The 15,000-nt window shown below is 36.8% G+C and overlaps 2 protein-coding genes across 2 annotated transcripts in view; one reads left to right on the forward strand and one right to left on the reverse strand.

The window, feature by feature from the left end:
* Window positions 1-15,000, reverse strand: part of LOC135196326 (two pore potassium channel protein sup-9-like) — a 734,822-nt gene that overhangs the window by 105,794 nt on the left and 614,028 nt on the right. The window lies entirely within an intron of this gene.
* The window catches only part of LOC135196325 (uncharacterized), a 341,481-nt gene continuing 335,896 nt past the window's right edge, over window positions 9,416-15,000 (forward strand). The window contains 1 exon segment of the mRNA XM_064223071.1: window positions 9,416-10,588. The gene's annotated coding sequence lies outside the window, so the exon portion shown is untranslated.

Consider the following 15,000-nt stretch of genomic DNA (forward strand, 5'->3'; position numbering starts at 1 on the left):
GATTGGGCGTAATTTACATATGTAATGCATGTGAGAGCTATGGGGAATTTATAATAAAAGGTCAGAAATGAATATGTTTTCTTTCAGAATCTTGCTTTGCAAGAGAAAATGTGTTCGGTTATAGTAATGAACTTGATTATTACCCAGGATCACAATCGCCACTCTTCAACAAAAATAAAACGAAATAAAAATGGTTAAATCTCGGCGGCATAAAAGGGAACCGGAGCTCTACACGATGAGCTGACAAAATCAATTATTAGGATTTATTTGGCGAGTTAACTAACTCATTATGAATCGCCCGGCAGCTGTTTCTAAAAATCCCGCGACAATAATGGGCACAGACAATGGTCATTAGGTGTGCTAATGGTCTGAAATTGCCGGGGCTAATAATAGGTGCGAGGTCGATGGCGTTGTGTCTCCGAGTAGTAGCAGTTGTAGTTGTAGTTGTAGTTGTAGTAGTAGTAGTATTAGTAGTACTAGTAGTAGTAGTAATAGTAGTATTAGTATTAGTATTAGTAGTTAGTAGTTAGTAGTAGTAGTAGTAGTAGTAGTAGAAGTAGTAGTAGTAGTAGTAGTAGTAAGCTCGACAAGGAAATGGACGTGACGAATGTTGTTTTCGTCTCTCTCTCTCTCTCTCTCTCTCTCTCTCTCTCTCTCTCTCTCTCTCTCTCTCTCTCTCTCTCTCTCTCTCTCTCTCTGCCGGGGTAAAAATGGCCGATTAGATGACAGGTGAGAAAGGAATGAATGTTTCATTACATGGGTGCCAGGCGTGTCTTGAACATTCCTTGATTTAAATACATGATTTCATGAAAGTGTCGAACCCTGTCAATGACCTCAATCGTGTACGTTCGATACAAATATACCAATAGAGGGAAAAGGGTACGCAACTCCTCACGTCCCATACGAACCAAAATGAACAAGAACCGCTTACACCAAAAAAGCCAAACACGTGGTGACAATCCTTTCTTGTCACAGTTTGTCTAAAATAAAAATACAAACACAGCAAAAGATAAGCTAGGTCTCATAGGCAAGTTATGGGTTTATTTTGTGACGGAAATAAATGAATATTGATACTGCACCCCCATAATTCCGTATAGAGATAAAAGCATGATATGAAATGCTATTTTTGGCGTAATTAGAACGAGCAATAATAAACTTTTATGACTGTATGCCTAAAGCACATTACGCAGTACCACTGCATATCCGAAAGAGTATATTGTTTGCTTTTTTATCTATAATATATATATATATATATATATATATATATATATATATATATATATATATACACATATAAGACAAGAGTTGTTTTAAACTTGTAATATAAAAATCATCTAAACTTTAAGATGGTATTACATTTTTCAATAAGATTGCAAGACGCGTGAACGTTAACAAAATCAGTATGATTTCCTAAATATAACTGGCTGCAACCCAGTCCATCATTTTGAATACATTAATTCAATTTGGCTGCGAACCATCAGAGTCAATTACCTCCCAGGTACGTAATTCCCTCCTCTGATCAACGAAGGAACAAAGGGTCTTAACGAATGGTGCTTAATTGTTCCACCATTCCCAGCATAAATTCCTGGCCTTCTAACTAGTGAATCATCGATCTATGTATGTATGTATATATATATATATATATATATATATATATATATATATATATATATATATATATATATATATATATATATATCTATTATATATTTATATATATGTATATATATATATATGCATGTATATATTATATATATATATATATATATATATATATATATATATATATATATATATCTCTCTGATATATATATATATATATATATATATATATATATATATATATATATATATATATATATATATCCACACACACACACACACACATATATATATCGAGCTACAATGTCTTTAATATCTAATTCGCTCTACCTCGGAATTAATATATTTCATATATGCTTAACCGAGGGGAATTTTTTCTCGATAATAGACTTGCCTGGACCTGGGCGCGAACCCATGGAGCCTTTCAAATCCAGGAACGTCAGTGAAGCTTTTACCTACTGGTGTAGTAGGTAAAAGCTTTACTGACGTTCCTGGATTTGAAAGGCTCCATGGGTTCGCGCCCAGGTCCAGGCAAGTCTATTATCGAGAAAAAATTCCCCTTCGGTTAAGCATATATGAAAATATATTAATTCCGAGGTAGAGCGAATTAGATATTAAAGGACATTGTAGCTCGATATATGTATATAAATCACGGAAATGTGATATGACATTATATATATATACATATATATACACACACACTTGCAACAGACGAAAATTGGACGAAAACTGATATGATAATGATGAAGCCAATTTCCATTATTCAGTATAAAAATGATCGTTTTGAACATTTTGAACAGAGTTTGAATATGTCACTCATCTAGTGAAAGTAAGCGTCACACCTTGTCAGAAGAGACGATTTGCAGAGTCTTATTATTATTATCCAGAGAACTCGCGTCCCAAGTACTACAGCTGCGGCAGACTCATCCGTCACTCACAGTAGTGACCTACAACCACTAATGATGTCACTTTTTCATCTGGGAACGAGAGAACGTCACCGAGGATGTGTGATGAACAAAGGAGAAGATGAAGAAATGGGAGAGGAGAAGAGGAGAAGGAAGCAAAGCAGTGAATGTATACGGTTTATATTGTTTTAATAATATTACATCTGAGCATAAAAGCTCTCCAATTATGATTATCGAATACCAATTCTTCGTTAAAATAGTAAAAAGTTTATATATAATCTACATACATACACATATATATACACACAATGCATAGTTAATATATATGCATGTATATACACATATACTATGCGTAAATATTTACATAAAACAACAAATATGCATACATAAACAATTGACGACTTACAGGCGCTAAGAAGATATACATAGATCAGAAAGCTTACACAAACAAGTGATGATTCATAAGGGCAAAAAATTAAAAATAAATATGAATTACACTGACCGTTCTAATCAGTATAGAGAAGTACTCGTGAGGGGAAAACGCAAGTTAGACGGGTCTTTTTATTTTTACAACAAGCTCCCATAGAAAGTAAACACTAGCTCAACCAGATCGCCAAATGGGCAAAATTCCCCAGGTAGCACAAACGAGCTCTACGCAATAAAGGCAACGCAGACGTTCCTTTCAAGCAGAGGAGGTATGGTTCTTTTTTTTCACTCGTTTTCTATTTTCGTTTGAGATTCCTCCTTTTCCTTTGTGGAAAGAAAACATTCTTAAGTAAAAGGACTATCCCCTGTCCCTCATTACGTATTAAGCTCTTACGCAAAAGATCTAAAAGCGTTTGGACCACAAAACTTAAAACAGAATTTCATGGCTCTCAAGGGGAAGGAAGAGTTTGCAAAAAAGTTCGCAACTCCCTTTCATTAACGACTCTCTTTGAGAATGATTCTTCAATAATGAAATTATTCCGCTATTAACCTGCGCAATTTTCTTTCATTATTCAGTCTTTATGTGACAGAACCCCTACTGGCCCTCGCTGGAAGTGCCAATTTTGCTGAAGCCCGATTACACTTTGCTTCTGGAGTAAGGCGGAATTAAAGTTAATGTTTATTAGACCTTTTTTTATATGAAATCTAACAAATGAAAAAATATTAAACTAACACGATGCTTATGCAAGGACAAAATAATAATTTGTATGTTTATTTTAAGATTGTGAAATAGAAGGGACCGGTGAAGCATTTTCTTAATGAAAGAGGTACCGAATTAGTTTGAGATGAAGAATCCATAATGCAGATAGATAGAATTGTATTTACTTTCCCCTTGCCTACCACCAGTGCCTCGGTATTGGAGGTCCTTCTCAAGGGGTGTGAAATGCCGTTACTGGATGTTTAGCTAAATCCACATTATTCAATTATTTCATATTCTCTTTCGTACAGTAAAATATAACAGACTGAAAATTCTCAAAACAAACAAGGTCAATATATATATATATATATATATATATATATATATATATATATATATATATATATTACATAGACGCACGCACACATACACTCACACACACACACACACACACACACACACACACACACACATATATATATATATATATATATATATATATATATATATATATATATGCATATGCATGTATGCATGTATAACTGAATCACGAAAATTTGGAAGGTGATGAATATGTATAAGGTCAAAATCCACGAAGTGCACTTAGCCTCTATTTACACACATATATACATACATATGCACACAGACATATATATATATATAGTATAATCTATATGTATCAACTATTATCACATTATTAATATGTAATTTTCTATACATGGTGCATGTTGCAATAAAATGGATCAACAGCAATAAGCAGGTAGACGACACAATTGGAAAAACAAACTCTTGTAGGAATCTCTCTCTCTCTCTCTCTCTCTCTCTCTCTCTCTCTCTCTCTCTCTCTCTCTCTCTCTCTCTCTCTTTCCTAAACTATTAAGCATGTCTAGCGTCCAGCTGGGATCATTTCCAAAATTTTATTTTCTCTTGCTTGTTTGTACATCAGCCGTGACGCACCTAAACTTTCCCTAAAGACCATTAGGCTCTTTGTGGTGGGTAGAAAAAAAAGAGTGAGAGATAAGTGAAAGAGAGAGACAATATGGAGAGAGGCTCATTCGCATATTGCATCCTTCATTTTTATCTTCCCCTTAAAAGGAGGGAGGGAGGCGCGAAGGGCTTCAGCAGGTGCTTCGGATTGAATCTGAAAGCGTTGCTTGCTGCTGAGTCATGTGGCCAGCCAGAGAGTTTGTGTGGTTAAGGCACCGTGAGACGCGAAGTCGTCAGTCATTCTCGCTTCTAAGGGCACCAATCTCTTGCCCCCGAGGGCGCAAGGTGCACGATGCAGATAACAAAGCTGAATGACAGGAATTTTCGACGCTCCGCCATGCATTAGGAGGCGTCCATTATACGGAGGGAAGTGGCCATTGGGCCGGCAATGGCTGACCTGCTCGGCGTTTTGGAAAACCGAGAAGTCGATAAGCAAAAATAAACAAGGGAAAAAAAAGGTGGTTAAATTACAGGTGAAACGTGAAGACCTCGGGAGTCAGGTTTCACTTTCCTGCCCGTTACTTTAATGATATAAATCGGCCCTGTTGGTCGGACATGTCTGGAAGTCCACACCCGGCCTTGTACTCCGTTTCACACCTTTTCACACTTCAGGCCCGCTTAATCGAAACTAGGCAAGTCCACTTAAGTCCTATTTGTATACAATATAACTTAATATACTTAGTTTAATACATACTTCAGGTATGAATAGCTAGGAATAGAACATGCAAGAAAATCAAAAGCATTTATAGTTTTATATAGTTATTTAGTTACAAAGTTTACTCATGTATATACCTACATTGACACATTAAAATCAAATATATACAAATATCCAGAGATCAAGTCCCATACCCCCATCATATGGTTCTCATACCGCCAAGGAGTATGGATAACCCCTCTTAAGAACACCTGATCTAAACCAGCTAACCCTTGATATCTAAGCAGCGTTCCCAATCTCTTCATCATCCTCTTTTCAAACTTATTTTTGTATCTAGTTTCTACTCATTTAATCCCATTTTTAAGCTTATATTACGAAGGCTATATACACTGTTATAGTCGGAAAGTAGGTCCTCACAAGGTCTTCTACACATATATCCTAAATTCTTTGTTAATATTTCTGCACTTGGGTAGCGTGTTAAAACTGTTAGCCTTCCAGGTCTGCAAGTGTAAGATTTTTAATTGTATAGTAGTAAAATGCAAGAATTATATAAACAATTTAAATAAAATGCTTCCACCAAAAAAGATTGTAAGCGTTATGCTGCTTTAGCCAAGACCCATAGAATAGACTGTATAGACCTTGGTCACAGCGCCATTAACTGGTTATCTATTCGTCGATTATTTCACCGCTTTAAAACAAAAAGCATCATTTCAACTCCCTTCCCTTGGATGGCTATTAGTCATCTTTGTTTCAACGTGACTTGAGTCAATTAACATTTCAAGAAATAAAGAGAACATAAATACTTCTTGAATTGAAAAAAGCCATCATCTCTCTGGCAACTAAGACTCTATGAACTCGCAATAACTATCTCCGTATTTCCTCGTGCCTTACGTAAACATCAAAAGAAATGATAATAAAAAATAATAAATACTACTTGAGCAACTCTCTCTCCCTTGTGTTCTGTCTTTCTGGTCGAGCCATTCCTCATCATAAGCTTCTGTCCTCATCTATGTTTCCTTTGGTCTTCCACGACCTCATTATCTCCGTGGCATGCAGCTGGGTATGTCATGCATTCGACGACCATCCCTCACGAGACGCGCCTCTTGCAAGCTTTATCTTCAATGCCCATTGGGTAAAATTTTATGTCTGACTCGCAAGAAATCGAAAAGGCGATTTCCAAAATAGAGATGGCGTGTAAATAATAATTTCGCAATCTATCGACTGAAAAGTTCGACTGAAAAGTAAGAAAGCTAAATAAAAGCGACCTACCTCAACCTATCTAGGATTTAAGCTTACTCATAAAATTACTGTCATTGTGACAAGCGAGTCTCTTAAGTTACGCTTTATGTCTAATGACGTATTACACTGAGACCACTTATTGTTTCTTCCTATGGCTTCATTTGTAATAACAGGTACTAGTCAGTGCCAAAGATTATTTCTCAGTCTCTGGTTTTGACGTATTTGTTGTCAATCTAACATTTTTTTTTTATCCTATATATAAGATGAATTTCATCAAACATCGTTATTGACTGTATATATCTATCTTCATTTCCTCACATTATTTAATTTAAAATTGCCTATTTTCCGTCATTATTTCTGTTTATGAAAAAATCGAGAGTCATTCGTCTCCTAAAAGACAAGTCCTATACGTGTGTCAAGGACACAGATCCAACACTGCTCGCAGCAACAGCTGCCCCCCCCCCCCCCCCCCCCACAAAAAAAAAAAATAACGTAAAGGAAAAGGAAAGAGTGGAAGGGAAAGAAAAAAACAGACTCCCTTTACCATAAAAGCGAGGGGAAAAAAAAATTTAAAAGTCTAGGAGCTGTCAGCCATCCTTTGACAAAAAAAGGTTTCTTTTAAGGAAAAAATCCTAACGAGCATAACTGGATTCCTTTGTCAAAATACCGTTTTGAATACTCTGCGAACATCTCCGGTAAATGGACCATATAAAACCGCTCTCTAACATAAAAGCTCCACTGGATGAGTATTTTCAATGTACTGCTTACATAATACTACTCACAAAAGGTTTCTATGCATATTCATCTTTCGAAATTCAATAGAATATCTCAACATGCAACGACAGTGCAAACACTGAAAATTGAATTATTTTGTTAGGACTGGCGCTGGGGTTCAAGGGAAAAAAGTTATATACATATATATTTTTATAGGCAAGATAAAGAAAAAAAACGAACAGAGGTGCGCAAAAGGAAGCATGATAAAAGAAAGCTTATTCATCAGATGAAGACTAAAGTATATTGAACAGTAAATCTTTACGAAAATAAAAAAAATTCGAGCAGTATATTTCTCCCGGCTATATCAAGATAAATGCTGTTCAAGAGGAGAAACAGAAAACTTGCAAAGGAAGATATTAAAAAGAATCAGGCCCACTTTTCCACTAAAAACAGGTTTTTAGATACTCCCATAAAAAAAATCTGTATCAAGGTTATCGTAAAAAAATCTGTATCAAGGTTATCGTAGTCTGAAATCGGTGAACAATTTGGTTCAAATTTTACCTCATGATTAGTCAGTACGAAATGAGTTTAATTCTCTTCGGTGAATTCTGCTTTATACGTATGTATATATGTATGAGTGAACCTGCATTTGGCTATTAAGAGGTAACGCAAGCTAATATAAAAAATAGATAACTTAATTCACTGACTACAATTTTATAGCCCTCAGTTATACCTAATAATATTGACATTACGCCGAGGAGACCATAGAAGAAATAGTTAACAACTGAAAATCGATCACCAAAAGGTATTAATGGACTTCATTCGGAGATGGCAACAAAATAACCTTTCAGTGATATAGCAAACACTCACGACGGAAGAGGATTCACCACTCTGAACCTAAAAGGGGCGGACTTGAATTTTATCTGCTCTGGTGTTAGTGATTTTCGCACAGTATTAGGGGGAGCATTAAGACTTAATCATGCTGAGAACTGGCAAAAACATACAGTCCAAGAAGCTGTAAACAGACAGAGTAGCTGCAAAAGTAATTAATATTTATTACAAGAGTAATAAGCAGCTTCATTACCACCCGAAAATGACTAGCAAAGGAAATAAATAAGTTCTTTTGAGATTTGGCGTAAAATTTGTCGCTTGCTTTCTGCTAAGTGAAGAAAGGAGTTAATTGTTTTTTACTAGAAATCGAAAACGCGGAACTAATTACTTAATGTCTGTAAACCTTTAAGATTACATCTTTGAATTAAGCGCTGGTTGCAAGTTGGCTCAGGTAAACATTTTTAAGTGATGACAACACAAATCTCATTTGCTTACAAAATTTCCAAATTAAACAGTACTTATGCGATATTCCATGAAAGAAAATGTAGAATCAACATTGGCTTGAGTTTTATAAAAACAATCTGGACACACCTTGATGTTAATGCCTAATGGAATTAAATTTTACTAACAAGAAATATGAGAAGAAATTTAACAAGAAACGTATCTACAGTTTTTATGCTCATGCAGATAATTTTTTGGTCAATTTTATGTTATTTAGAGGTTTTCTTGTTTTCCTTTTATTTCTGATGCTGACTCTTTCACGAACATTTAAGTAAGTTTTACAGTCGCACAGTAGCCGAATTATCGTTTGGCTTAAAAAGTTTCATAGCTAAAATAATAATAATAATAATAATAATAATAATAATAATAATAATAATAATAATAATAATAATAATAATAATAATTTCCTTTAGAATTCATACTTTTTTATGTGACGTTGCCGCATGGAAAACTGATTCTGATTCTTTTCCGACATAATGCGATAGCCAAAACTGTACAAAAGATACTTGATAACGCCTATACTTGGACGAAGAATACTGGTTTTAGAGATCACCAGGGCTATACGGGATAATAAGCGGTGATTTTAGCAGTAACTGGAGGTAAGTGCCTCATGGGCCCGAGAAGTAGGCACAGTGCCGGTCCTTACGTCAACAGCGTCAGGAACGCCTACTTGTACCCGCTGGGTATTTCGAAGAAGGCCTATCCGAGGCCCGAAAAGTGGCAGGTGGCGCTCCATGCCCTTGGTGGTGGCGGGTAGATTGAAGTTAGATTATAGCTGCGGCGGCGGTGGTGGGGGCGGGGGCGTTTTACAGTGGACAGATGTAGTAAGTTTGGTATAAACGGGCGAGCGCCCCAGTCGGAGGGGTCGGGCACCGTGGTGTATGGGGGCAGAGCTCACACGTGGCGCGGGGTATTGGCGACCTCAGTCGTGGTTGGTCTGCCCAAGCGACCACGTCTTCAAGTGTCACGCTCAAAGGGAATCACTGCCAATTTTTTTTAGTCTCGTTTCTTTCTGTTTTGTCTTTAGTTAAGTGCGCCGCGTTTCTAAGTCAAGTTGATTGTAGTCAATTTTTTTCAGTTTAAAATAAAATATTTTTATTTGCTCTGGGAAAATCAATTCCATATTTAAGTGGTAATAAGTGCTGAAAGTAATGAGAGATTGTAAAGGAAGGATAGAAATACTACCATAGAAATGAGTGATCTGCGCATCAGACAATACAGCGAAACTTTAGATCATAGTGCTTGCAAAGACTGTCAGTCAAGAAGTTTGAAAACTGATCGAATGATCCACATTTTTCTTTGAACGCTGCCATTAGCTGATGCAATAATATACAGGACTTGATGCACTGTGACAGCAAAACGATCCTAAGAGACACACTTCCAGAAACATTAAGTTCGTACCTAATCTGATGAGCGACGCTCCCTTCAGCTATGAATCGACAGGCGTTGCTGGAGAAGTGTCCGTCAAAATAAGTATGGGAACTTTTTGGTTCATTACTCCGAGACGGGTGGTGTCTTATACCTCTGTCTGGATGGATGGTGTCTCCGATCGTTGTCTGCACGGCGTTCGTGTGTTCGTACAGACAGGTGGCGAGTCTCGTCAAATCTGAGGCTGGCGAGTTTTGAGCACGACCTTGAAGAAGGATGAGAGATTTTGCTGAATTGTTGCTCGCAGAGACTATTATAATCCGGAATAACCTTCCTGGGTTTTGCGGGAAATCTGACGCAAGAATCGCCGAGAACCACGACTCAAATTCTTCAATGGGGAATTGTTACGAGAAGCATTATATACGTTCTGAAGTATAAAAAAAAAAAATCTCATAAAGATTCGAAATTTGATTTCATTAGTCAATTGTCCAGGCGAAAGGTTGCCCGTTATCACAACAACTGATTACGATACCATGATCGTTATTAGTGCAAAAGGACGCAATGATTACCGCGATGGAATGTTTTTCAAGCTCGACAAACGACATTAATACGATCGAACTAATTGGGTGATCGACATCACACGCAAAACTTCGAAAAGAAATGGTAAGTTATGTTATTTCTCTTCTTCCTCTTCTTATCCGTCTTCTTCTTCTTCTTCTTCTTTTTAATAAGAAGGTGAGCATCGTTACTCTTGTAGAATAAGCAGCATTACTGAGAAAAGAATATACGGACGTACGGTGCGCCCATGAGTATCTTTTAATGCATTCATTCTTACGCATGTTCTTGCTGTCATGTTGACAAACATATGTGCACTCATACACTCTATATATATATATATATTATATTATATTATTAAATTATTATTTTTAATTATTTTTTTATATATAATATTATATAATTTATTATCTATATATATATCGTATATATATAATTATATTATATGCATACTGTTACAAAAGATATACTGTACCTGACAATTAACTGAGAGACTAATGTCTTTTACGGTCATCGAATGGCCTGGAACACAGAGCACTCTCATCGAGTGTCAATTACAATATGTATAAATCGCTGTAAACGCGATTTAGTACTGACTTAAGAGCTGGTGTGCGAGAGGGCTTCCGCAAGAGACTGTGTTCGAATAAACGAGAGGGTTGTACGGAATGGCTGAATGTTCGAGGCTACTCCATGACTACAAAAAGCATCAAGTTTTCATGTAAGTGTCAGTCACAATACACACACACACACACACACACACACACACACACATATATATATATATATATATATATATATATATATATAATATATATATATATATATATATATATATATACACGCATCATATATGTAGAACGAATGACATGTGCTTAAGTATAAAAAAAAAAATCCATGTAAGAAGGTATTTGATAACCGGAACTTTGATTTAGTACGTAGTTTATTCTACATTTTCAATGTAGAATAAACTATGAAAGTACTTGTTCAAAGTGTCGGATTTCTCTTACCTCTTACGTGGGTTTTATAATATATATATATATATATATATATATATATATATATATATATATATATATGTATATATATTGAATGTTTGAATGTACTTGCATGTAAATTTCTATGAGTATGCAAGCATGTTTATAAAAAAATAGCTGTCTGCACAAGTCCTTGTAATATGAACGTATATAATCTAATTTCGTAAATTACGGACATAATATCGAATAGCCTGCCACGTGAAATTCCTTAATGGCTCATACCTACAATTAATAAAATGATAACGAATAATATTTACTCTCGGTTCTCAGGGCGATATTCCCTCATCATCCCAAAGAGGCTACGCGTGCTTATCTTTTCCTTCTGTTAATGATATTGCAAATAAGGATTATTGGTTTTGTATAGAGTAAGCACACACTAGAAGGACGCCGACAGCGGTGTCCTCAACCACCATCTCACCCAAGACATAATCCTTCTGTTTCTTCACCTTCTTCCACCCTTAAAATTATATATATATATATATATATATATATATATATATATATATATATATATATATATAGTATATAATATATGGAGATACAATCCACAATGATGCAAAATCCCTCTGTAGTTATATAGAATATATATTTCTTGTACAGTAACTTGTCTTTCGAAAGCTATAAGTTACTGTGCAAGAAAAATATATTTAGTATAACTACAGAAGGATTCTGCATCAATGTGGAATGTATCCCCATTTACTGAGAGGTACGACATAGTACCTAGCTTCTGCATGCATATATATATATATATATATATATATATATATATATATATATATATATATATATATATATATATATATATATATAGTCTTGTCTCTTCGGTACTTCCAAACTTTTTCTATTACTTCCAGCTTTACCTGTTCTTCTACCTTATCCTTTTCATTTATGATTTCCTCAGTGCATGTTATTTTCCCTTACGTTTCTTCTGTCTCACTACGTTTTCCTCCCCAATTTATGTTTCCTGTTCCTTAGAGTGTTCCTTGCACCAGCCTCTTTCGCCCTCTGCTGCTTAGCCTTCTCACCATTCACCTCGTCTCGTCTTCCACCATTCCATTTCTCTCCATGTCTTCCTATAAACAGATTTCTTCCACCTTTAAAATTTCAATTTGCTTTAATTTTTTTCTCCTGTCTATCTCTCTATCCGTCTTCTCTTCCACACCCTACTCTTGCGCACCTAACTTTTCCTCACCCACGACCTTTCCTACTCTATTTGACGATTAGGCACTTTCTTCCCTTTCTATTTCTCCCATCCTCTCACCTTTTGTTAGCCCCTCAACCTTTTCTTCCTCATCCTCTCATCCCCTTTCACATTCCCCGTACTTTCACTTTTTGTATCCGTATTCATATTTACTTTTTTTTATCCGAACGTTTCCCCACTGTACAACATTTTTCTCACCTACATTTTTTTTTCACCCCACCCTTCACATTTTCCTCCTCTTCCTCCTCTTCCTCGTTCCCCTCCTCCTCCTCTCCTCCAGTTGTCAGAGGGAACAGAGAGAGACAGCATACACATCCCCCCCCCCACCAGACACTTCCCACCCCTCACGACCTTATCCCTTGAACCCTAAGCATTTTCGAGTCTGGCCTCGTGGAATTATTTTTATTTATATCGGCGGGGTCAATGTAGAATTATCTGTTTTTCTTTTCCTTTTTCTACCGGTTTCGGTTTTCATATTTTCACAGACGATTCAGGGGTTTGACTTAATTTGGCTGTGCATTCATGTTTAATCATTGTAATTATTTGTCGGTTTTGAGGTGAATATGGTTAATTATGACATCCTGCCAATTTCTGGTTTTAAAAATATTATTTTTTACGGCGTTTCATGGGCATTTATGTCACCAGGGCAGTAAGACACAATGCAGATGCATTGAAATGCTACCTGTCCTCACAGGTGTGAACAGGAAACAGACCTAATGAGAGGGGGCAATGACCCAATTCACCCTTGAGCGTCATAACTTCATCATAAACAACACCCATCCCCACCCCCACACAAATCCAGTCCCCACTCCCTCCCCTACCCCCGGGGGACACCCATCCCCAACATCCCATCATACTTTAATCGAGGCGAATGATTTGTAAATGACTAAAAGCCAATGTACTATCGGCAGTGTCTGTTGCATCACGGAGGGCCGGGGGTAGGAGTACCCTTCTGCTTGCCAGCCAACATTCAACAGTATCGGGGCACTTGCAACATTGCCAAAGGTAATCTCACCTCCCCTTTGCGTTGCCCTGCATAGTAACTGCATATCATGCGAGGTGTCGTGAGTCTTCTTCCTTCGTTCTCAGCAATATCTCAGCATCAGGTGCTCTTTTTCATCCGCCGGATTTCGGGTTATGTCTTTATTCGGTAAGGAGATAAAAAATCCAATGCAATACAATCCGAGTAATAAACTTGTACCACCCCAGGAGGTATTGCTATTACATTATTTATAGTAGTAGTAGTAGTAGTAGTAGTATCTCGACAGGAAACATTCCCAAATAAAGATCATATTTCAGAAGAGTACAAAAAGCAAGACCATCGAACACCCCTTGAGATATGAGGCCAACCGCATTCTCCTGAACCTATTTAATAATTTACGACTTTGATATCAAGCTCAGGAAAAAAAAGGGACATTTCAGGGCACTCTTTGCCTCACGTCAAAACAGCCAAAATAAGTCGCCGCCTGAGATGTCATCAAATCATACGTAAACCAGATGGCATTTCCCAGGTGTGTGTCTGCCGCCCCTCCCACTTTTTGGAGCGCCCAGCCTCACTCGTCGTCTGTCCAGACCACCAGTCTCTATTTTTTTATTTATTTATTTTTTTCTTTATAACTGCCTCTCTGCTCGGATGCGTTTTATCCATAAAAGGAAGTTATATTCTTCCGTGTGGGATATGGAGCGCTTCCTAAAAGAACTATTTTTATTCAAATCAATTTTTGGGGGGGTACATAGGCAAAATGCACGAATTTCCATCCCGCAAAAATTGTGTGCAATATTTCCAATGACATTGTTTAGAGGAAACATTTAAATTTCGGAAACGAAGCGTTCTGATATCCCTCACTGACCAGATGTTACCCTTGCCAGACGCTTTTTATTCCCTTGGTATATTTTCAATGTCGAAATTTCGTCAGTCTCAGGTCCTCCTGTGCACTTTATTTGTTATCATCGTGGCCAGTGTTTTGTGTTCTTTGCGCACGAGTGGCTCAGCCTGTTGTTACATCAGGTGCTTTAAGGTATCGTGTTCTCCGGGTCATGTACTCTTCAGTTAGGGCAATTTCTAGAACTCGTTCTCCTCGGCGGAGTACAGCGTGTTCACTGAGGCGTGATCGCTTCAGCATTGATAATGTCCCTCAGGTCTTCGCATTCAGACCAATTACTCGTTTATTTCTGCTTATAATGAAGGTTTTATCGTGACACTGCTCGTACATTATTAGCGGATAAAGCGTTGGGCGTTGGCGTTACATCATTTATTGAGCTACCTCAAAATCAAAATTTAATTA

This window comes from Macrobrachium nipponense, chromosome 17 (genome assembly GCF_015104395.2).
Source record: "Macrobrachium nipponense isolate FS-2020 chromosome 17, ASM1510439v2, whole genome shotgun sequence".
NCBI classification, from domain to species: domain Eukaryota; kingdom Metazoa; phylum Arthropoda; class Malacostraca; order Decapoda; family Palaemonidae; genus Macrobrachium; species Macrobrachium nipponense.